The 22,420-nt window shown below is 46.0% G+C and overlaps 1 protein-coding gene across 1 annotated transcript in view; it reads right to left on the bottom strand.

Moving 5' to 3' along the window:
* Window positions 1–22,420, bottom strand: part of mrps5 (mitochondrial ribosomal protein S5) — a 201,901-nt gene that overhangs the window by 178,997 nt on the left and 484 nt on the right. The window lies entirely within an intron of this gene.

The following is a 22,420-nucleotide window of genomic DNA, read 5'->3' as shown; positions in this document are numbered from 1 at the left end:
GGTGGTCAAGGGAAATTAGGAATGGACAATAAATGCTGGCCTAGTCAGCAATGCACATATTCCATGAAAGAATGTTTTAAAATTGGAATGGACTATCATGATATGAAATCAAGATGGACATTTTTAAGAGCCACTTCGACAGAAAAACACATAGAAAACGACTTTTGAATTCTAGGGCAAGCCAATACAGAAATATTGATTCAGTTCATTCCAACTTAGCAGTTGCTTTTCACCCTGGAATGTTGCATTTCATATTTATGACCTAATATTTTATCTAGATTTTTAAATAAAATTATTCAACATTGTTCATTCATTTCATTTCATTTGTATTAACTGCTTCTGCTGGCAGTCTGTTCCAAGTTCATTAATCTTTGGAGAAAAAATTCTAAACTCAACTTTCATCCAAAGGAAGTTAATTTTGCATGCACTAATTCTGTATACAGTTCAGACCAAACAGCTCGATTATATCTATCACGTTCATGCTTTTCCCCCAATAAAACGCAATTTCAGTTCTACAAACCTGATGTCCGAAGATATATAATTGCATTATCATACCATTCTTAATAAACTCAGGCAGTCTCAATGTGTTTTGCAACCAATTAAGTACTTTTGAAGTGTTACTGTCCCAATATAGAAAATGTGACAGCCAATTTGCATACAGCAAGCTCCCACAAAGAGAAACAAAACAATAATGTGGGAAGGATACAGTGTTGTGGCATGGTCACTGGACTCATAATCCAGAGACCCAGGGTAATGCTCTGGGGACCCAGGTTCGAATCCCATCATGGCAGGTGATGAAATTTAATTCCAGACCTTCATGGAATACTGGTTGTTGTTGTAAAAACAAATCTGGTTCCCTTTGGGGAAAGGAAATCATAGAATTTACTGTGCAGAAGGAGGCCATTCGGCCCGTCGAGTCTGCACCAGCCCTTTGAAAGAGCACCTCATTTAAGCCCACACTTTCAACCTATCCCCGTAACCCAATAACCTCACCCAACCTTTTTTGGTCACTAAGGGCAATTTATCATGGACAATCCACCTTACCTGTACATCTTTGGACTGTGGGAGGAATCCGGAGCACCCGGAGGAAACCCACGCAGACATGGGGAGAACGTGCAGACTCCACACAGTCAGTGACCCAAGCAGGAATCATACCTCGGACCCAGGAGCTGTGAAGCAACTGTGCTAACCACTGCGCTACCGTGCTGCCCAATCAGCCATCCTTATTTAGCTAGTCAGGCCTACATGTGACTCCAGACAAGGTGGTTGATTCTTAAAATGCCCGAGATGCAAGCCACTCATTTCAAGGACTATTAGGGATAGGCAACAAATGGTGACCTTGCCAGTGACACCCACATCCCACGAAAGAGTAAGAAAAACTGATGGTTTGTTTTAGTGATCCTGATTTAGGGGTAGCTATTGACCACGATAACTTCAAAATGGTAGCCATGGGATTTTTTTATTTTTTAAAAACATCAATCTGACAGGTTTATCTGTGCACCTGAAAGACTGCACACCCCCAACAGTGCAGCACTCCCCTCAGTACTGCACTGCCACATCAGCCGAGGCTTCTGTCCTGACTTTTGTTGAATGGGACTTCATTTTATTAAAAAATAATTTTATTCTCCTCCTTTTTCATGTTTACTGCCAAATTTACACCCAACAATAAACAACAATCAGTAACAAAGGCAATGTCAATCCCCACATTAATAACAACGATCCCATCCTCACACCAAACCCCCACACAGCAGCCCGCGTGTTAACATAAACAAATGACAAAAAGGAATCAGGAATCACCCATAGTCACCATTAACACATACAGTCCCCCTCCCCACAACCCTCCCTGCCACCCCGTCCAATGTTCGATGTAATCCAATTCTTGAAAGTGCATAATGAATAACGCCCATGAATTGTAGAATCCCTCCATCCTTCCCCTCAGTTCAAATTTGACCTTCTCAAGAGTCAAGAATTCCAGCAGGTCCTCCCGCCACGCCAGGGCACAGGGTGGAGGGGTTGATCTCCACCCTAACAGGACCCGCCTTCGGGCATTCAATGAGGCGAAGGCTACAACATCTGCCTCCGCACCCATTTCCAACCCCAGCTGGTCCGACACCCCGAATATGGCTTCCCGAGGGCCCAGGTCCAGTTTCATGTGCACCACTTGAGAGATTACCCTTAAAACCTCCTTCCAGTAATCCTCCAGCTTTGGACAGCACCAAAACATATGAGCGTGGTTTGCACCCCCCCCCCCCCCCCCCCCCCGCAACGTTCACACACATCTTCTACCCCCTCAAAGAGCCGGCACATCCTCACCCTTGTGAGGTGTTCTCCATATACCATCTTCAGCTGTATCAGTCGCAACCTCGCGCATGAGGTAGAGGCGTTCACCCTCCGGAGCACTTCACACCAGAACCCTTCCTCCATACCCTCTCACAACTCTTCCTCCCACTTTGCCTTGGTCCCTTCTAGCGGCGCCTTCTCTTCTTTCAAAACAACCCCATAAACCGCCGATACTGCCCCCTTCTCCAGTCCCCCTATCATCAGCACCTCCTCCAGCAATGTGGAGGCCGGCTCGACTGGGAAGCCCTGTATCTCCTTTCTGGCAAAGTCTCGAACCTGCATGTATCTAAATATTTCCCTCTGCTCCAGCCCATACTTTGCTCCCACCTCCTTCAATCCTGCAAGCCAACCCCTAAGAAACAAATCTTTTAGTGTCCTAATTCCTTTCTCCTCCCATCTCTGAAAATTTCCATCCCACTTCTCTGGCTCAAATCTATGGTTCCCCCGAATTGCTATTTCCCTTGACCCTGCCCCCAACCCGAAGTGCTGCCCAAACTGCCTCCAAATTCTCAACAAAGCTATGACTACCGGACTCCCCGAATATCTCCCCGGGAGCGGCGCTGTTGCTAGCACCTTCAATCCTCACCCCCTACCCAAACTCTCCTCCATTCTGACCCATTGGGAGTCAACGCCTCTGACCCAGCTCCGTACCTTCTCCACATTCACCGCCCAGTAATAATACATCAAGTTCGGAAGACCCAAACCCCCTGCCTGCCTTCCTCTCTGTAGTAGCACCATTTTAATTCTGGCCACCTTGCCTCCCCACATGAACGAGGTAATCATCCCTTCAATCTCTCGAAAAAATGCCTTTGTCAAGAAAATCGGCAGGCATTGGAAAATAAACAGGAATCGCGGCAGTACATTCAGTTTATCCGCCTGTATCCGACCCGCCAGTGACAGAGGGAGACCATCCCACCTTGCCAGATCAGCTGTCACCCTCCCCACCAAACTAGAAATGTTGTACCTACGGAGCCCCGCTCCCAATCCCGAGCGACCTGCACCCCCAGGTATCTAAAGTGAGTCCCTGCACTACGGAATGGCAGCCCTCCCACCCCTGGCCGAGACACCGCAAAATATTCACTCTTGTCTTGATTTAATTTGTACCCCGAGAACCCAAACAACCGAAGGAGCTCCAGCATTCCCCCTATTGACACACTTGGTTTTGACGCCTATAATAACAAGTCATCGGCATCTAAGGACACCTATGCTCTTATCCCCCCCCCCCTCACTATCCCTTTCCATACCCCCAAACTTCTTAACGCGATGGCCAATGGCTCAATCGCGAGTGCAAACAGCAGGGAATTGGGACTTCATGATGTAACTTTGGATCTAGAAGTGAGAAGACCATCTGATAAACCATAGCTGATCCCAAGAATCAGTTTGTGCCTTTTCTTTGAACCCTCCTCCAACACACTTCATCCTGCTCGTAGCAATGTTCCAAAACTGCAAACATTCCACCTGCTTGCTTCAACAATGAGGATACCTGGCTGAGACTTTCCAATAAATATTATCAAAATGCGATTCCAGTTAACCCTGCTGAATTCATGGAAAAATAGATAATCAACAGATGCAGCCTTAATCCTTTACACAACACAGCCAAAAGCAGCAGATGCTAGAAATTAAAAACAAAAACAGAAAATGCTTCACACACTCAGGTCAGTCAGCCTAGGTCTATGTCTAAAACGTCAACACATTTGTGTTCTCCGCACAAGTGGCAGAAGGCCAAGATCCCTTAGAGACCGCCAAAAACCTCAATGCCAAAATTACAGGTTTGCAGCAATTCATCATCAGACAGCGGCAAAAACACGAACACCCATTGTGCCGCATTGGAAAATGGATGGCATGCCCACGAATTCTGGTCTGCCCAGCCACTGAACTGTGAAGTGGAAAACCACAGGACGCAAGAAGATTTGCAGTGGTATTAGCCTGCATGGCCAATGAAATTAAAATGAAGTCCATGGTAATTTTCAAATGAAACCCATGCCAAAAATCCACAGGACGTGAGACGATTTGCTGTGGTACGAGCCTAATGGAATCGCCGAGCAGAAACTTATAGCCAAGTTCCACACACATGAGTGCAGCCTCAACTGGGACCTGGGATTCATGTCGCATTACTTTCACCCCCCACCATTTGGCCTGGGCTTGCGAAATCCTACCAACTTGGAAATTGTTTCCGACATTTCCGCAAAGAGTGCGAAGAGAGCCAGGAGTTTACAGAAAGTGTAGCTGACTGGGAGCAGAATCGGAGGGCGGAGATCTAGTTAGTCCACAGGGCAGCTATATTCTGTCAGGTAAGAGGGGATGGAGGCCAGGCCAGTTACATGCTCCTCCTGTAGGATGTGGGTGGTGAGGGATACCACCGGTGTCCCCACTGACTATACCTGCGGGAAGTGCACCCAACTTCAGCTCCTCAAAGACCGTGTTAGGGAACTGGAGCTGAAGCTGGATGAACTTCGGATCATCCGGGAGGCAGAGGGGGTGATTGAGAAGAGTTACAAGGAGGTAACCACGCCCAAGGTACAGGACAAGAATAGCTGGGTTACAGTCAGGGGGAAAAAAACAAACAGGCAGAAAGTGCAGGGATCCCTCGTGGCCGTTCCCCTTCAAAACAAGTATACCGTTTTGGATGCTGTTGGGGGGGGATGACCTACCGGGGGAAGGCCCTAGCGGCCAGGTCTCTGGCACTGAGTCTGGCTCTGGGGCTCAGAAGGGAAGGGGGAAGAATAGAAAAGCAATAGTTGTAGGAGATTCAATGGTTAGGGGAATAGATAGGAGATTCTGTGGTCGCGAGCGAGACTCCCGGAAGGTATGTTGCCTCCCGGGTGCCAGGGCCAAGGATGTCTCGGATCGTGTCTTCAGGATCCTTAAGGGGGAGGGGGAGCAGCCAGAAGTCGTGGTGCACATTGGTACCAACGACATAGGTAGGAAAAGGGGTATGGAGGTAATAAACAAGTTTAGGGAGTTAGGCTGGAAGTTAAAAGCCAGGACAGACAGAGTTGTCATCTCTGGTTTGTTGCCGGTGCCACGTGATAGCGAGGCTAGGTATAGGGAGAGAGTGCAGCTGAACATGTGGCTGCAGGAATGGTGTAGGAGGGAGGGCTTCAGGTATTTGGATAATTGGAGCGCATTCTGGGGAAGGTGGGACCTGTACAAGCAGGACGGGTTGCATCTGAATCAGAGGGGCACCAATATCCTGGGAGGGAGGTTTTCTAGTACTCTTCGGGAGGGTTTAAACTAATTTGGCAGGGGAATGGGAACCGGATTTGTAGTCCAGCAACTAAGGTAGCCGATATTCAGGACGCCAAAGCGTGTAATGAGGCAGTGGGGAAGGGAACACTGACAAAGGAGAGTACTTGCAGGCACGGAGATGGGTTGAAGTGTGTATACTTTAACGCAAGAAGCATCAGGAATAAGGTGGGTGAACTTAAGGCATGGATCGGTACTTGGGACTACGATGTGGTGGCCATCACGGAAACTTGGATAGAAGAGGGGCAGAAATGGTTGTTGGAGGTCCCTGGTTATAGATGTTTCAATAAGATTAGGGAGGGTGGTAAAAGAGGTGGGGGGGTGGCATTATTAATTAGAGATAGTATAACAGCTGCAGAAAGGCAGTTCGAGGAGTATCACCCTAATGAGGTAGTATGGGTTGAAGTCAGAAATAGGAAAGGAGCAGTCACCTTGTTAGGAGTTTTCTATAGGCCCCCCAATAGTAGCAGAGATGTGGAGGAACAGATTGGGAAACAGATTTTGGAAAGGTGCAGAAGTCATAGGGTAGTAGTCATGGGCGACTTTAACTTCCCAAATATTGAGTGGAAACTCTTTAGATCAAATAGTTTGGATGGGGTGGTGTTTGTGCAGTATGTCCAGGAAGCTTTTCTAACACAGTATGTAGATTGTCCGACCAGAGGAGGGGCAATATTGGATTTAGTACTGGGTAATGAGCCAGGGCAAGTGATAGATTTGTTAGTGGGGGAGCATTTTGGAGATAGTGACCACAATTCTGTGACTTTCACTTTAGTAATGGAGAGGGATAGGTACGTGCAACAGGGCAAGGTTTACAATTGGGGGAAGGGTAAATACGATGTTGTCAGACAAGAATTGTAGTGCGTAAGTTGTGAACATAGGCTAGCAGGGAAGGACACAAGTGAAATGTGGAACTTGTTCAAGGAACAGGTGCTACGTGTCCTTGATATGTATGTCCCTGTCAGGCAGGGAAGAGATGGTCGAGTGAGGGAACCATGGTTGACAAGAGAGGTTGAATGTCTTGTTAAGAGGAAAAAGGTGACTTATGTAAGACTGAGGAAACAAGGTTCAGACAGGGCATTGGAGGGATACAAGATAGCCAGGAGGGAACTGAAGAAAGGGATTAGGAGAGCTAAGAGAGGGCATGAACAATCTTTGGCGGGTAGGATCAAGGAAAACCCCAAGGCCTTTTACACATATGTGAGAAATATGAGAATGACTAGAGCGAGGGTAGGTCCGATCAAGGACAGTAGCGGGAGATTGTGTATTGAGTCTGAAGAGATAGGAGAGGTCTTGAAAGAGTACTTTTCTTCTGTATTTACAAATGAGAGGGGCGATATTGTTGGAGAGGACAGTGTGAAACAGATTGGTAAGCTCGAGGAAATACTTGTTAGGAAGGAAGATGTGTTGGGCATTTTGAAAAACTTGAGGATAGACAAGTCCCCCCGGGCCTGACGGGATATATCCAAGGATTCTATGGGAAGCAAGAGATGAAATTGCAGAGCCGTTGGCAATGATCTTTTCGTCCTCACTGTCAACAGGGGTGGTACCAGGGGATTGGAGAGTGGCGAATGCCGTGCCCCTGTTCAAAAAAGGGACTAGGGATAACCCTGGGAATTACAGGCCAGTTAGTCTTACTTCGGTGGTAGGCAAAGTAATGGAAAGGGTACTGAAGGATAGGATTTCTGAGCATCTGGAAAGACACTGCTTGATTAGGGATAGTCAGCATGGATTTGTGAGGGGTAGGTCTTGCCTTACGAATCTTATTGAATTCTTTGAGGAGGTGACCAAGCATGTGGATGAAGGTAAAGCAGTGGATGTAGTGTACATGGATTTTAGTAAGGCATTTGATAAAGTTCCCCATGGTAGGTTTATGCAGAAAGTAAGGAGGCATGGGGTAGTGGGAAATTTGGCCAGTTGGATAACAAACTGGCTAACCGATAGAAGTCAGAGAGTGGTGGTGGATGGCAAATATTCAGCCTGGAGCCCAGTTACCAGTGGCGTACTGCAGGGATCAGTTCTGGGTCCTCTGCTGTTTGTGATTTTCATTAATGACTTGGATGAGGGAGTTGAAGGGTGGGTCGCTAAATTTGCAGACGATACGAAGATTGGTGGAGTTGTGGATAGTAAGGAGGGTTGTTGTCGGCTGCAAAGAGACATAGATAGGATGCAGAGCTGGGCTGAGAAGTGGCAGATGGAGTTTAACCCTGAAAAGTGTGAGGTTGTCCATTTTGGAAGGACAAATATGAATACAGGGTTAACGGTAGAGTTCTTGGCAATGTGGAGGAGCAGAGAGATCTTGGGGTCTATGTTCATACATCTTTGAAAGTTGCCACTCAAGTGGATAGAGCTGTGAAGAAGGCCTATGGTGTGCTCGCGTTCATTAACAGAGGGATTGAATTTAAGAGCCGTGAGGTGATGATGCAGCTGTACAAAACTTTGGTAAGGCCACATTTGGAGTATTGTGTACAGTTTTGGTCGCCTCATTTTAGGAAGGTTTTGGAAGCTTTGGAAAAGGTGCAAAGAAGATTTACCAGGATGTTGCCTGGAATGGAGAGTAGGTCTTACGAGGAAAGGTTGAGGGTGCTAGGCCTTTTCTCATTAGAACGGAGAAGGATGAGGGGCGACTTGATAGAGGTTTATAAGATGATCAGGGCAATAGATAGAGTAGACAGTCAGAGACTTTTTCCCCGAGTGGAACAAACCATTACAAGGGGACATAAATTTAAGATGAAAGGTGGAAGATATAGGAGGGATGTCAGAGGTAGGTTCTTTACCCAGAGAGTAGTGGGGGCATGGAATGCACTGCCTGTGAAAGTAGTTGAGTCGGGAACATTAGGGACCTTCAAGCAGCTATTGGATAGGTACATGGATTAAGGTAAAATGATATAGTGTAGATTTATTTGTTCCCAAGGGCAGCACGGTAGCATTGTGGATAGCACAATTGCTTCACAGCTCCAGGGTCCCAGGTTCGATTCCGGCTTGAGTCACTGTCTGTGCGGAGTCTGCACGTCCTCCCCGTGTCTGCGTGGGTTTCCTCCGGGTGCTCCGGTTTCCTCCCACAGTCCAAAGATGTGCGGGTTAGGTGAATTGGCCAATGATAAATTGCCCTTAATGTCCAAATTGCCCTTGGTGTTGGGTGGAGGTGTTGAGTTTGGGTAGGGTGCTCTTTCCAAGAGCCGGTGCAGACTCAAAGGGCCGAATGGCCTCCTTCTGCACTGTAAATTCAATGATAATCTATGATTAATCTAGGACAAAGGTTCTGCACAACATCGTGGGCCGAAGGGCCTGTTCTGTGCTGTATTTTCTATGTTCTATGTTCTAACTGTCCTAGCTTGAGACAATTCACACCTCTTTAACCTGGGGTTACCCCTATCTCTGGATCTGTAAAGATTTAATCACCTGCTAATGCTCGCATTCTAAGCATTGTCTGGCATCTTTGAATTCGTCTATATATATGTTTTTGGAACATACCTCTTCATTCACCCGAGGAAGGAGCAGTGCTCCGAAAGCTAGTGTTTGAAACAAACCTGTTGGACTTTAACCTGGTGTTGTAAGACTTCTTACTGTGCTCACCCCAGTCCAACGCCGGCATCTCCACATAATGGAATTAAAGTCTATGGTAATTTTCAAATGCAAATCCATGCTAAAAATCCAGAACCCTGCAGAGTTTTTTTGTGCATGCCCATGGCAGTTAGATGAACAGGAATGGAGTGAAGCTATGGATCGATAAGGTGCGGGATAGACGTCCCAAAGGCCTCATAAATAATGCAGCTCATTAGTGCAAGACATGTTCAGATCAAGAAGAACCTGTGAAGAAACACCATTTGTACCAAAGGTCCAACATCAACCTATGGAGGTATGTCTCAACAAGCAATAGACCAGAGGGTTGGAACAGTTTAAAATTCAGCTACGGTGAACCAACGGATTGATTAAGAAGCGGAAATTACTAAGGAAAGTAAGCTAGTGGGAATATAAAAACTGACTGTAAAGGTTTCTATAGGTATGTAAAGAGAAAAAGATTGATAAAACTAACGTAGGCCCTTGACAGTCCGAAATGGAACAGAAAACAGGAACAAAGAAATGGCTGAGGAACTAAATTCGTACTTTGCTTCTGTCTTCACAAAGGAAGACATAAATAATGAACCGTAGGTTATGAGAAACACAGGTTATAGTGAGGAGCTGAAGGAAATTAGTATTAGTAAACGAATAGTTTTGGGGAAATTAATGGGATTGAATGTGGATAAATCTCCAGGGCCAGATAATCTTCATCCCAGAGTACTTTAGAAAGTGGCCCTAGAAATGGCCCTAGATACATTGGTGCTCATTTTCCAAAATTCTTTGGACTCTGGAATGGTTCCTACAAATTGGAGGGTAACAAATGTAACCCTGTTATTCAAAAAGGAGGTAGAGAAAAAACAGGGAACTCTAGACCAGCGAGCCAAAACGTCGGTAGTAGGGAAGTTGCTAGTGTCCATTAACAAGTGTTTCATAGCACAGCATTAGGAAAGCAGTGGTATAATCAGACAAAGTCAGCATGGATTTACAAAAGGGAAATCACGCTCGACAAATCTACTGGAATTCTTTGAAGATGTAACTAGTAGAGTTAACCAGGGAGAACGGGTGGATGTGGTTTATTTAGATTTTCAGAAAGCTTTCGACAAGGCCTTACATAGCAGATTAATATGTAAAGTTAAAACCCATGGGATTGCGGGTAGTGTCTTGAGATAGATAGAAAGCTGGTTCGCAGACAGGAAGCAAAAAGTTGGAATAAATGGGTCTTTTTCCGATTGGCAATGACTATTGGTCTACCGCAAGTATCTGTGCTAGGATTCCAACTGCTCACATTCTATACTAATGATTTGGACGAAGGAACTACATGTGTTATCTCCACATTTACAGATGATACAAAGTTGGATGGGAGGGTGAGCCGCAAGGACGATGCAGAGATGCTTCCACGGGATTTGGACAGACAATATATTATGCAGCATATTGTGGATAAATGTGAGGTTATCCGCTTTGGCAGCAAAAATAGAAAGGCAGATTATTATTTGCATGAGTGAAAATTGAGAGAGGTGGATACTCAGCGAAGATTTGGTATACTCGTGCATCAGTCACTGAAAGTAAGCGCACAGGTACAGCAGGCAAAAAGAAGGCAAATGATATGTTGCCGTTCACAGCGAGATGATTTGAGTATAGGAGTAGAGATATTTTACTGCAATTGTATAGGGCATTGGTGATGCCACACCTGGAGTATTGTGTGCAGTTTTGGTGTCCTTATCTGAGGAAGGATGTTCTTGCTATGGAGGGAGTGCAGCGAAGGTTTACTAGGCTGATTCCTGGGATGGTGGGACCGTCATATGAGGAGAGATTACGTCGGATAGGATTATATTCATTGGAGTTTTAGAGTGAGGGGCACCTCATTAAAACTTATGAAATTTTAGATTAGATAGGGTGGATTCAGTAAGAATGTTTGCGATGGTGGGGAGAGTTAGAACTAGGAGTCACAGTTTGAGGGTAAGGGGTAAACATTTTGGGACTGAGTGAGGACAAATTTTTTCACCCAGTGAGTAGTGAATCTGTGGAATTCACTACCACAGAAAGTAGTTCAGGCCAAAATGTTATGTAATTTCAAGAAGGAATTAGATATAGCTCTTGGGGCTAAAGGGATATGTGGGGAAGGTGAGGTCAGGGTTTTGAACTTGATGATCAGCCATGATCATAATGAATGGCAGAGCAGGCACGAAGAGCCACCTCCTGCTTCTATTTTCTGTGTATGTTTCTATGTAAGCCATTCAAGAATCGTCTTCATTCTGAATGGGTGGATGGTTGATGGAGAAAAAGGCTTCATAAAAAGTGGAAATATATGCACTGAAACATTTGGGGTAGAATTTTCCACAAGCTGCCATTTGTCAGGCTCTGACTGAAAACCGGCGTGTTTGGGCAGGTTTTCCATCGAGATCTTTCCACTTTGTCATTTGTTTTAGAAGGGAGGCATGTTTTGTGCGGTCGCTGCGAGGGGCAGAGCCTAAAACACCAGCAGCCCAGCTCCACAGAGATTGCAACGCCGCCCTCATCTCAAATTGAATTTAATGAAGCCCTCACTCTCCTCTCCTGCCACAGACGTAGTGACCACCCCATCACTGAACATCGGCATCGGGGCTCTTCCAATGGGTCTCCCTATAGGCCCCAGCCCTGCCCCTGCCCCCTTCAGGCCCCACCAGGTTGGCACTCCGCTGCCATGTCCCCAACTAGCGGAGAGCTACAATGGCCTTCAAACCCCAGCGCAGTCATTATATCTGGTCTCCGTTTTCTGAGACCAAAGAACAAAGAACAAAGAAATGTACAGCACAGGAACAGGCCCTTCGGCCCTCCAAGCCCGTGCCGACCATGCTGCCCGACTAAACTACAATCTTCTACACTTCCTGGGTCCGTATCCTTCGATTCCCATCCTATTCATATATTTGTCAAGATGCCCCTTAAATGTCCCTATCGTCCCTGCTTCCACTACCTCCTCCGGTAGCGAGTTCCAGGCACCCACTACCCTCTGCGTAAAAAACTTGCCTCGTACATCTACTCTAAACCTTGCCCCTCTCACCTTAAACCTATGCCCCCTAGTAATTGACCCCTCTACCCTGGGGAAAAGCCTCTGACTATCCACTCTGTCTATGCCCCTCATAATTTTGTAGACCTCTATCAGGTCTCCCCTCAACCTCCTTCGTTCCAGTGAGAACAAACCGAGTTTATTCAATCGCTCCTCATAGCTAATGCCCTCCATACCAGGCAACATTCTGGTAAATCTCTTCTGCACCCTCTCTAAAGCCTCCACATCCTTCTGGTAGTGTGGCGACCAGAATTGAACACTATACTCCAAGTGTGGCCTAACTAAGGTTCTATACAGCTGCAACATGACTTGCCAATTCTTATACTCAATGCCCCGGCCAATGAAGGCAAGCATGCCGTATGCCTTCTTGACTACCTTCTCCACCTGTGTTGCCCTTTCAATGACCTGTGGACCTGTACTCCTAGATCTCTTTGACTTTCAATACTCTTGAGGGTTCTACCATTCACTGTATATTCCCTACCTGAATTAGACCTTCCAAAATGCATTACCTCACATTTGTCCGGATTAAACTCCATCTGCCATTTCTCCGCCCAAGTCTCCAGACAATCTAAATCCTGCTGTATCCTCCGACAGTCCTCATCGCTATCCACAATTCCACCAACCTTTGTGTCGTCTGCAAACTTACTAATCAGACCAGTTACATTTTCCTCCAAATCATTTATATATACTACAAAGAGCAAAGGTCCCAGCACTGATCCCTGTGGAACACCACTGGTCACAGCCCTCCAATTAGAAAAGCATCCCTCCATTGCTACTCTCTGCCTTCTATGGCCTAGCCAGTTCTGTATCCACCTTGCCAGCTCACCCCTGATCCCGTGTGACTTCACCTTTTGTACTAGTCTACCATGAGGGACCTTGTCAAAGACCTTACTGAAGTCCATATAGACAACATCTACTGCCCTACCTGCATCAATCATCTTAGTGACCTCCTCGAAAAACTCTATCAAGTTAGTGAGACACGACCTCCCCTTCACAAAACAGTGCTGCCTCTCACTAATACGTCCATTTGCTTCCAAATGGGAGTAGATCCTGTCTCGAAGAATTCTCTCCAGTAATTTCCCTACCACTGAAGTAAGGCTCACCGGCCTGTAGTTCCCGGGATTATCCTTGCTACCCTTCTTAAACAGAGGAACAACATTGGCTATTCTCCAGTCCTCCGGGACATCCCCTGAAGACAGCGAGGATCCAAAGATTACTGTCAAGGCCTCAGCAATTTCCTCTCCAGCCTCCTTCAGTATTCTGGGGTAGATCCCATCAGGCCCTGGAGACTTATCTACCTTAATATTTTTTAAGACACCCAACACCTTGTCTTTTTGGATCACAATGTGACCCAGGCTATCTACACCCCCTTCTCCAGACTCAACATCTACCAATTCCTTCTCTTTGGTGAATACTGATGCAAAGTATTCATTTAGTACCTCGCCCATTTCCTCTGGCTCCACACATAGATTCCCTTGCCTATCCTTCAGTGGGCCAACTCTTTCCCTGGCTACCCTCTTGCTTTTTATGTACGTGTAAAAAGCCTTGGGATTTTCCTTAACCCTATTTGCCAATGACTTTTCGTGACCCCTTCTAGCCCTCCTGACTCCTTGCTTAAGTTCCTTCCTACTTTCCTTATATTCCACGCAGGCTTCGTCTGTTCCCAGCCTTTTAGCCCTGACAAATGCCTCCTTTTTCTTTTTGACGAGGCCTACAATATCACTCGTCATCCAAGGTTCCCGAAAATTGCCGTATTTATCTTTCTTCCTCACAGGAACATGCCGGTCCTGTATTCCTTTCAACTGCCATTTGAAAGCCTCCCACATGTCAGATGTTGATTTGCCCTCAAACATCCGCCCCCAATCTATGTTCTTCAGTTCCCGCCTAATATTGTTAGAATTAGCCTTCCCCCAATTTAGCACATTCATCCTCGGACCACTCTTATCCTTGTCCACCAGCACTTTAAAACTTACTGAATTGTGGTCACTGTTACCGAAATGCTCCCCTACTGAAACATCTACCACCTGGCCGGGCTCATTCCCCAATACCAGGTCCAGTACCGCCCCTTCCCTAGTTGGACTGTCTACCAGTAGTGATCCCGCTGGCGTCACATCCCACCGGCGTCACATCCCACCAGTTTTGGGGAATGTATGATATTCCTGGAAGATTTGGCTTTAAGCTGACTTTGAATATTAAAATCCATGCTAATGCATGATAATCAGGCTCATGGCCTTGCTCTCAGATTGTCCAAAATGCAAGTTTCAATGGATGGAGGGGAAGATAATTGTGGTGGAGGAAATGATTCTACAGTGGAAGTGTCTCACCTAATCCAAAGCTGGATCCGCACGATAATGTTAAAGCCAAGGTGACTCAGAATTAATTTGATTAACTCATTGCGTTAAGATGCCAAAGTCAATGAATTTGACTGGACTTAAAACACTTTGTTTAAAAGTATCTTTATGCATTTATTCAATAACCGCTATCATATTAATTTAATATGAATTACCAGTTATCTTTTTTTTAAAAAAACACATTTAAAAATGGAGATCCCACACTCAGCAGTTCATATTTTACACTCGGCACCCCCCCATTTTTGGAACAATATTGGAAGGATTCGCAGGTCGGCTTATGTGCCAACATCTCCCACTTGCTCATTTCCTAGTATGACATTGACATAATTAATAGGCTATTTCAACATCATTGTCACAACAGATCCACTGACTAAAGCACAGCTTTTTTCCCCAGGACCCATTTTTGCAAAATGGCTGACCTTCGGCACCCACGCCGGCCGACCTTTGGCACCCACGCCGGCCGACCTTTGGCACCCATGTCACGTTTGCAACACAGTCTATTCTCATTCAAGGCAATGTTTGAGACACTAAAGTTTTCTTGCCCCAAGCAAGGGAGGGAAAATAAATAATCTAGTTTTCATGTTCTTATTCACTATCCAGTATGCATTGAATGTATGTCAACACGGAGTGAGGACAGGGTCCTATATGCCTGCGATGTCCTCCCATCTTTAAACGTTCAGTGTCCAGAGTCACATATGAAGGATAGTTATTCACGAGAGATACTGGACAGCTACCAATAGAAGTCCCGAAAGACATGCCGTTAGGTAATTTGGACATTCGGAATTCTCCCTTCGTATATCAGAACAGGCGCCGGAATGTGGCGACGAGGCACTTTTCACAGTAACTTCTTGGCAGTGTTAATGTAAGCCTATTTGTCACAATAAAGATTATTATTATTAATTGTGAACCTGCATTCATCCTGGGACACTGTCTCGAGGAAACAAAGAAGAAGTGAAGGAAGAAGACTGAGGCGAGGAGAACAAAGAACAGATATCAATGGGAGAGAGCCATATGTGATTATATGTAAATTACGCAGCCATAAATCTCAATATAGTGATATTAAAACGTTGATTTATAATTGGCTTAAATGCAATTCAATTATTTGTTGCAAGTTTTCCAAGTACACTATTAGAAACAAGTTCACCAATATTACTAAAACTGACCCACAGACAAACTAACTGTTCTGTTGTCATCAATCAGATGGGAAAAAATGTTTCTCAAATATTTGTTATTTTCTCAGCTATTCAAATGTGGTATCGTGATATGCTCCTGTCTTCCCAACCAGACGACATGCGTGGAGAGATAGAGAGGAGTATGGTCCCATTGATATCGTCCACCAGACCACTGTTTTGCACTGGGGCAGAGCACATGAGGACCATATCCAGGGGGAGGGAAGGGGTACAGAAATTCATATCTTTCCCAACCGTCTAATGGACTGATCTGATGTCTTCACATATCTGCTCTACTGAGTACTACTGCACTCCTGTATGCTTCACCCGATGCCAGCATCTATGTATTTACACTGTGTATTTTATGTTTGCCCTATTATGTATTTTCTTTTCATGTACGGAATGATCTTTCTGAGCTGTACGCAAAACATTACTTTTCACTGAAATCCAATCCAATCAAACTTTGAGCTGATCTCAAAAGGATAATAATCTTTTTGGTTTCTTTATCAACTGGGTTACATCACACTCAAATATACAACTCCCACAATCTTTTATGTTCGGAATTATACCATGCAAACATATTAGATGGTATCAGTTTTGCCACAGGCTTAACTCAATGATACAGCATTTTCTGGAGAAACATAGAAGATAGGAGCAGGACGAGGCCTTTTGGCCCTTCGAGCCTGCTCCGCCATTTATCACGGCTGATCATCCAACCCAATAGTCTAATCCTGCTTTCTCCCCATAACATTTGATCCCATTCGCCCCAAGTGCTATATCTAACCGCCTCTTGAATATATTCAATGTTTTAATATCAACTACTTCCTGTGGTAATGAATTCCACAGGCTCACCACTCCTTGGGTGAAGAAATGTCTCCTCATCTCTGTCCGAAATGGTTTACCCTGAATCCTGACTGTAACCCTTGGTTCTGGACACACCCATCTTTGGTAACATCTTCCTTGCATCTATCCTGTCTAGTCCTGTTAGAATTAGAGAAACACTATTCACTCCCTCAAAAGCTATTGGCTTCATTGAGTCTGCATCGGCCCTTGCTCCGATAGAGCACATATCTAGGCCCAACCCCCCACCCTGTATTCCCGTAACCCCGCCTAACCTTTGGGCAATATTAGCATGGCCAATTCACCTAACCTGCACATCTTTAGATGAGGAGGAAACCAGAGCACCCGGAGGAAACCCATGCAGACACGGGGAGAAAGTGCAACCTCCCCATTGACAGTCACACGATGTCGGAATTGAACCCGGGTCCCTGCCACTTATTGGGGCGTGCACGAACACAGGTCAGCGGGGGCAGAAAGGTGGATCAGCACCATCGGAGCGGCGAGCATTGGTCAGATGTTAAGAAATGTGCCTTCAGTTCATGACAAGAAAAGGACACACTGGAACTACTTCCGACAATTTACCCTACATTCCTGCTGGAGCTAGCATCGGAAGCTACAAAGACTCAGTGTAAAATGGAAGTGGGCAGTTGAAATTGGAGTAAATGTCAGACGCACCCTCTCTGTCACTGGCCCAACGATCTGGGCCATAGTTTTGAATGAACAATAAAACTGATTGTCTTGGGAGTTAACACAGGGCCTGTTTGCAGGGCCTGGATTTTAAGAAAAGTGGTGCCACGCTTCCTATATTTCAAACAGTGAAGTTTCTAACCTACTTAAACTGGCTGTCATATTTTGAGTTGCCCTGTGGGGAACTTTCTTTCCTCATTTCTTCTCCCACCCCCCCCCCCCCCCCCCCCCCCACCCCGACCCCAAAAAAGCAGTTAGCAAATTTCATTCATGGCAGATAGATTTTTGCTAAGCAAAATATTAAGGGATATGGGCCAAAGGAAGGCATATGGAGTTAGATCAGCCTTGATCACACTAAATGGTGGGACAGGCTCGAGGGGCTGAATGGCCAACTCCTGTTCCAGTGTCCTGCTCAAGACCAAAATGCAGGAAATTTCAGATTCTGGGGGAGGAAAAATTCATGGGACGTTCAGTAACAATTTGCCTGAAATAAAAACTTTAAAATGTTCACATCTACCATTTTGATGATGAACTGCTGATTAACACTAAAACTTGCAAAGATGATGATTAGGGCACAAAGCACACACGTTCCCATTAAAAAAACTGTTTAACATTCCCATAAGTAGTAAAGGCGCGCAATAAAATCAGAAGTTATGAGTCGAGAAATTAAAATGAGTTAAAAAAATGACAGAACCTGTCTAGAACTAATAATACCAAAGAAAATTAGGTATAGAAAATAGAGAGGAAGCAACAGAGGAAGATATAACAGTGGGATATAATGATGGACATGCAATTAAAATGGGGAATAATATAATATTTTACAGACCAACATTAAAAGATGTGGCGATGCCGGCGTTGGACTGGGGTGAGCACAGTAAGAAGTTTTACAACACCAGGTTAAAGTCCAACAGGTTTGTTTCAAACACTAGCTTTCAGAGCACTGCTCCTTCCTCAGGTGAAGAGGTATGTCTCTTCATTAACCTGAGGAAGGAGCATTGCTCCGCAAGCTAGCGTTTGAAACAAACCTGTTGGACTTTAACCTGGTGTTGTAAAACTTCTTACCGTAACATTAAAAGAATTAAAGAAAGCAGTTGATGACTTCCGGTGGCGGCGATGTGCTGAGCGTATGCACACCAGGTGGCTCTCCTCCCAAACAAACCCAACAGAGGCAATTTATCGAGAACTTCGGCTTAAAAAGTCCACCAAAACTCAGCCAAAGGCGAAAGACACAAGAAAGGAACATGACTCACAATAACAAACAGAGGGGACGGCTTGGTGTTAGGAGCAGCAGCGAAGGAAAGGGGCAGGAACTGTGGGCGCACAGACAGGCAGCCACACGAGGCGAGACGGAGGTTCAGGCGAACCAGGAGGAAAAGCTGGCGAACCGACGGAGCAGGAGCAGAGCGCAGCAACCGTAAAATCTTACGGTGGACCCGTCAGACGAAATCGTGCTCGTGGGAAGGACATAGAATAAGGGTGGACCAAGACATTGGGGCGGACCTAGCAAAAAAGAAAGACAAATTTAATAGAGCAAAATCAGCGCTCTTCAAAAGTGTGGTACGATTTGGAATGTTATTCCTGGCCAGACTCGGTGACATTCAACGGCAAGGAACTGTACTTTAACACCCCAGCGGAGGAGGATGAGTTTGTTAAATCGAACAAATTGGGGGAAGAACAATCGCGAGTACCATGAAAGCTGCAGGGGCAGATGGGGGAAAAAGGATCCAAAAGAGTGGAGGACAGACCTCAAACAGAGACAATAATACCATGAACTCTATTGCATATGTTTTTGTTTTACGTGGGACTGTGCTGCCTCGTTTTTGGGCTCGTCTCCTCCCTCAATGCGACGATGGGGAGCAGGGCAAGGGAGCGAGAGTGAGAAAAGCAGGCAGGAGGGCGAGATAAGGCTGCCTCGTTTTCGGGCTCGTGTCCTCCCTCAATGCGACGAGGGGAGCAGGGAAAGGGGAGAGAGAGTGAGAAAAGCAGGCAGGAAGGCAAGATAAGGGGTGGAAGGAGGAGGGTAAAGCAGGTCCAGAGCTAGATAAGCACTGGGAGGGGAGGCACCATACTAGTGAGGAGGGCCAACACGGGAGGGCAGAAAGAAAGGAGGGGTGTGGCACACCTCTCAGGGTAGAGGGAGCACCTGGCACAAAGAGGGGGGGGAAAGAGAAGGGGAGGGGGGGGGAAAGAACACAGAGTGGGGGACATGGGCTAGGGGGTGGGAAGAAGGGTCGGGGGGAGCGCAGAACAAAAAAGCAAAGGGAAGGTTCAGGTAGAGGAACAGAACTGACACAGGCCTTGGCAGGCATGGAGCAGGGCGAGGAACCAAGATGGCGCTGCAAACAGCCATCCTCCTCCGCTCCAAAGAGAAAAGCCCTAGCTCCCTCAACCTTTCCTCATAAGACCTATCCTGCAAACCAGGAAGCATCCTGGCAAATCTCCTTTGCACCCTTTCCAATGCTTCCACATCCTTCCTATCGTGAGGTGACCAGAACTGCACACAATACTCCAAATGTGGTCTCACCAGGGTCATGTATAGTTGCAGCATAACCCCGTGGCTCTTAAACTCAAGCCCCCTGTTAATAAACGCTAACACACTATAGGCTTTCTTCACGGCTCTATCCACTTGGGTGGCAACTTTCAGAGATCTGTGGACATGAACCCCAAGATCTCTCTGTTCCTCCACATTCCTCAGAACGTTGCCGTTGACCCTGTAATCCGCATTCAAACTTTTGCGACCAAAATGAATTGCCTCGCACTTATCAGGGTTAAACTCCATCTGCCATTTTTTGGCCAGCTCTGCATCCTATCAATGTCTCTTTGCAGCCTACAACAGCCCTCCACCTCATCCACTACTCCACGAATATTGGTGCCATCAGCAAATTTACTGACCCACCCTTCAGCCTCCTCCTCCAAGTCATTGATAAAAAATCGCAAATAGCAGGGGACCCTGATGTGTTGAGTGCTCTGGCTTGGGTCACTGTCTGTGCGGATTCTGCACGTTCGGAGTCTACACGTTCTCCCAATGTTTGTGTGGGTTTCCTCCGGGTGCTCCGGTTTCCTCCCACAGTCCATGTGCAGGCTAGGTGGACTGGCCATGCTAAATTGTCCTTAATGTCCAAAAACTTTAGATGGGTTACGGGGATAGGGTGGAGGTGTGGGCTTAAGTAGGGCGCTCTTTTCAAGGGCCGGTGCAGACTCGATGGGCCAAATGGCCTCCTTCTGCACTGTAAATTCTATGATTCTACGACTCTACGTCTTGATGAGATCATACTATTAGACAATCCCTCCAATCAGTTCCAAAATGGCTCTCAAAAGTCACAAATGATAGGGCGGCACAGGGGCACCGTGGTTAGCACTGCTGCCTTATGGCACCAAGGACCCAGGTTCGATCCCAGCCGCGGGTCACTGTCTGTGTGAAGTTTTCACATTCTCCCAGTGTCTGAATGGGTCACCCCCACAACCCAAAGATGTGCAGGGCAGGTGGATTGGCCATGCCAAATTCCCCCTTATTCAGAAAAAAAAGAATTTGTCACTTTAAATTTTTTTTTAAAGTCACAAATGACAGCCTATGCGACAAAGATAAACTTTCCCTCCTTGTCCTTCTCAAGCCTTTGTCTGCAGCATTTGGCACGATTGATCCTCCATCCTCCTCCGATGCCTCTCCACTGTCATCCTGCTGGGTAGGACTGCTCATGTATGGTTCGTTCTTATCTTTCCAAATCATAGCCAAAGGATCACTTGCAATAGTTTCTCTTTCCACTCCTTGTTACCTCCGATATCCTCCTTGTCCAAGGGGCTGGTTTAGCTCACTGGGCTAAATCGCTGGCTTTTAAAGCAGACCAATGCAGACCAGCAGCATGGTTCAATTCCCGTACCAGCCTCCCCGAACAGGTGTCGGAATGTGGCGACTAGGGGCTTTTCACAGCAACTTCATTGAAGCCTACTCGTGACAATAAGCGATAGGTCTATTTTTCATCTACATGCTGCCTCTCAGCGACATCACCCAAAAGCAGTTTTCACATATACGCTGATGACACCCATCTCTACCTCCCCACCAGATCTAGCGACTCCTCCACTATTGTTAAATCAGAAAGCTTGTCCATCATCCAATATTTGATGAGCAGAAATTTCCTCCATCTAAACACTGGGCAAAAAAGTCATCGTCACACTCTGTTCCTGAGCTCCCAACTCCATCCCGCTCCTTGGCAACTATCTGAGGCTGAACCAGTCTGCTTGCAACATTTGTGTCATATTTGACTCTGAGATGAGCTCTGACTACATATCCATGCTATTGTTAAGACACCCTATTTCCATCTCCATAACATCACGTGACCCCGCCTCACCTCAGCAACCCTAGTTACCTCTAGGCTTGACTATTCCAATGCACTCCTGGCCAGCCTCTCACGTTTTATCCCCCATAAGTTTTGAGGTCATCTTAAAATTTACATGCCATGCCCTTACTTGCACCAAGTCCCATTCATCCATCACCCATGTGCTCATTGACCTATATTAGCTCCCACTTAAGTGAAGCCTTGATTTAAAAATTGTTTTACTTTTAAATCCCTCACCTCATCCCTAACTGTCTTGCTGATCTCCTCAGCCCTACAATCCCCATGTATCTATGATCCTCTAATTCCAACCTCTTGAGCATCTCTGATTTTAATCACTCCACCACTGCTGGAGCCTCCAGCTGCAAAGGCCAAAGCGCTGTCATCCCCTCCCTGAACCTTGTCACCTCTCTTCCTCCTTAAAGATTGACATCTTTGACCAAGCTCCTGGTTACCTGACCTAGAATGTATTTATATGCATGTAAATATAGATCAGTAATATAGACTTCAGGTACCGTCAAAATTTCCAGATACCACAGAAATACAAAAGTCATATGGGCTTGAACTGTTGAAGGTTTCTCTCTCCACAGACGCTGCCAGACCTGCTGAGCTTTTCCAGGATTTTCTGTTTTTCTAAATCACAGAGATGGGATGTCTGGCGACCTGTCAAAAGGACAGGCAGGGACAGATTTGTTAACCAGACAGATAAATGTCAGATGAAACTTGTTCTCAGAGGAGGCAAGATACTGGCGGTGTAAACAAAAGAGCAGAGTTAAGAATTCAGACAGAAAAATTTCCCCCCAAAAGCTGTTATTAGAATTAAAAGAAACCACCAATGTCACATTTGACCATGAG

Source organism: Scyliorhinus torazame, chromosome 4 (genome assembly GCF_047496885.1).
Source record: "Scyliorhinus torazame isolate Kashiwa2021f chromosome 4, sScyTor2.1, whole genome shotgun sequence".
In the NCBI taxonomy this organism is placed as follows: Eukaryota; Metazoa; Chordata; class Chondrichthyes; order Carcharhiniformes; family Scyliorhinidae; genus Scyliorhinus; species Scyliorhinus torazame.
Note: the sequence above shows the minus strand (reverse complement) of the source record. Positions and strands in the feature narration are given on the sequence as shown.